Here is a 3,466-nt window from a genome sequence, read left to right on the forward strand (position 1 = left end):
GTCCTTCCATTTCCTTACAAGTCCTTCTATTTGGGGCAGTGTCATTCTTTTTGATGGAAGTATAGACTTCCATTATATAAGCATAGAATGCCATTTTGTGTGTGTGTGTGTGTGTGTGTGTGTGTGTGTGTATACACATCACATTTATACATATATACACATCACATTTTCTTGATCTGTTCCTCTACTGAGGGGCATCTGGGTTGGTTCATATCTTAGATAATGCTGCGATAAACATAGTTGTGCTGTTAGCTTTAGTGTGGCCTTGTTTGGGGTCATTTGGGTAAATGCCTAGAAGTGGGATTGCTGGGTCATAGAGGATCTCTATATGTAGTCTTTTGAGGAACCTCCGTACTGCTTTCTAGAGAGGTTAACAATTTTATACTCCCATCAACAGTGTAGTAGGGTTTTCTTTTGGCCACATCCCCTTTAGCATCTGTTGTTATTAGATTTCTTGATTGTAGCCATTCTAACTGGGGTGAGGTGGAATCTCAGTGTTTTGATGTGCATTTCTTTTACTGCTAGAGAAGTTGAGCATTTCTTCATGTGTTTATTGACCATTCTTATTTCTTCTTCTGAGAAGTCTCTCTTTAAGTCTTTAGCCCACTTATTAATGGGGTGGTTGTTTCTTTGAGGATTTGTTGTTGAGGGATTTAATTTTTTGTGTTCTAAGTATATTTTAGATATGAGACCCTTGTCTGTTGTATGGCTAGTGAAGATCTTCTTCAAATCTATGGCCTTTCTATGGATCTTGCGTTCTATGTCCTTTGCCTTGCAGAAGCTCTGCAGTTTAATGCAATCCAAGTTGTCCAACTTTTCTTTGATTTGTTGTATTTCTGGGTCTTTATTAAGAAAAATTTGGCCTGTGCCAAGGAGCCCTAGAGTTTCTCCTATTCCTTAGCCTGAGGTTATAGGAAAAGGTGAGAAATCTGGAGACAGGAATAGGTGAACTAATTTGGAGAGAGAGAGAAGAGGGCGAGGGAGAGAGTGAGCACTCAATGGGAATGAGGTGGCTAGGGTTTCCAAGCGAACCACTTGATCCTGTGAGCTTCAGTTCCTCCGTTTGTTCCAAACCAGAAAAATTGAGACAATGAGCGATGAGGGAAGTCCAGACTTACTCTCCTTCCCTCTTAGAGTTTGTTTGAGCTAAGACATCTTGTGCCCTTATTTCAACGTCCCTCCCACCCCACCTCTTCCTCTTCTCTGCTGCTTCTTCCTCCTCCTTTGTGGGAAGAGAGAGACAGAGACAAGAGACAGAGACAGAGACAGGGAGACAGAAGAGACAGGGAGATAGAGACAGAGAGGAGAGAAACAGAAAGAGAGAGGGAGAGAGAAAATGCACACTTAGGCAGGATGTTATTATATAGCCCGGTCTGGCCTTGAATTACTATCTTCTTGCCTCAACATTTTGAGGCTGTACTACTATGGCAGCTTCTTTTCTTGGGGAAGGGTTCATTTCACTTAACATCATTTTGTTTGTTTGTTTATTTATTTTTATTTTGAGAATACCATACAGAGGAGTTAAAATTACATGGGCAAGATAATGAGTACATTTCTTAACAAGCATTGTAGCCTCCTCCTTTGTTTCCCCTTCCCATCCCTTCCCATCTCCCCCAGCCCTCCACCCAATCCTCTTCCCCCCCCATCAAAGTTGTAAAGTTCGTTTTCTACATAATGACTTGTACATCTCATTGTTGCAATGGTCCACCTGTATCCTTATTTAAATGATTTGTTTTTCCCCTTCCCCTCCACAAATTATACCAACATCAAATACAGTGAAAGCAGGGGTTATACCATGGCGGGGGAGTATGGCAGCTTCTTTAATGTACATATTGTGCTTGTTTGTGGGGAAGCTCTGGGAATGCTGGGAGGCCTGGATGAGGCAGCTTCCATCCATTGGACAAGCACAAGCCTCCAATAGTCTGCTCTCTTACAGCAATTCTTCAATTTAGCCACAAGATGGCAGCCTTTTCTTGGCCAACCCTTATTGCTGAGTCAACCACACCAGTCTAAGTGGAAAGTAAAACTTTTGGGACTCTAGGTTTTTCTTGAGTTTAAAAAAATTTTTTTGATAGATTTAAGTTTATAAAATGGGAATTTAGTCAGAGTTTAGAGCCTGAGCTCAGGAAACTGGTATTCCTTTAGGACTAGATCACAGATTACAAAGTGAGTTTGTTTTGAAAAGCTAAGCCTAAAGATTACAACCACCATAAAACTTATTAGTTAAGTTACCAGGCATATTTCACTGTATCAAGCTCCAGGCTCTCCCTCCACAGCACTCTCCTTCGTTTTTCTTGATAATCAAAAGCTGGCAACTGGAAAACTACTGTACAATATATTATTTTCAGTACGATCAACTCCAAATAAACAAGTATATTCATAGGTTGTGGAAACATAGCAAAGCCAGCAGTTTACTTATTTCTTTATTTAAAATAGCAACCAACCTGTTATTTATTTTGATAGCAGAGATATGCTTGGGGGATTATAGAATGGAGTGATCCCACTTTTGTATTGGAGAAGATCTTTCTAAGTACATCTAAATAATCCCTAGCATTTCCTGTTGTTAAAACAAACAAACAAAAAAACCAGGGCTGGGAATGTGGCTCAGTGGTAGAATGCTTGTCTCACATGTATGAGGCCCTGGGTTCGATTCCTCAGCACCACATAAGCAGAGAAAGCTGGAAGTGGCGCTGTGGCTCAAGTGGTAGAGTGCTAGCCTTGAGCTGAAGAGCTGAGGGACAGTGCCTAGGCCCAGAGCTTTTTGGTGGTTAATTGGAGATAAGAGCCTTATGGACTTTCCTGCCTGGGCTGGCTTCAAACTGAGATCCTTAGATGGAAGCCTACTGAGTAGCTAGGATTACAGGTGTGAGTTACTGGTACCCAGCTTAATCAGTTTATTTTTATTTTTTAAAGCTGTAAGAAAGCCAGTCTACTAAAAAGACTGAGATCTGAGGATTATAGTTCAAAGCCAGCCCAGGCAGGAAAGTCTGTGAGACTCCAAAAAACTACTCAGAAAAAGCCAGAAGTGGTGCTGTGGCTCAAGTGGTAGAGTGCTAGTCTTGAGCAAAAGGAGCTCAGGGATAGTTCAGACCCTGAGTTCAAGTCCCAGGATTGACAAAAGAAAAAAATCAAAAGCTATCAGAGATCTTTGTGATCTCTAGTTCTTCCATATTTTTGATGAAGAAATGAAAGCATTCAGCTTAAGTTTAATATGAAAGAACCTCTTTTGTTAGTTTTTTACATAATATAGGCCAATCGATTAAATTTGATTCATTTTTCACTGAGTATGGGACTCTGATAGATGTTACAATGGTGTATTTTCAAGATCCACTGAGATTTTTTGCTTTGGATATAAAGTTTCACTATGTAGCTCAGGCTGGCCTGTAACTTGCTATGTAGCCTACGGTGGGCTTGAACTATTTCTGTCTCAGCCTCTCTAATGCTGTGATTACAGCCTGTGCCATCA

The sequence above is a fragment of the Dipodomys spectabilis genome, unplaced genomic scaffold (genome assembly GCF_019054845.1).
Source record: "Dipodomys spectabilis isolate Male_0828 unplaced genomic scaffold, ASM1905484v1 ptg000158l, whole genome shotgun sequence".
Classification (NCBI taxonomy): Eukaryota; Metazoa; Chordata; class Mammalia; order Rodentia; family Heteromyidae; genus Dipodomys; species Dipodomys spectabilis.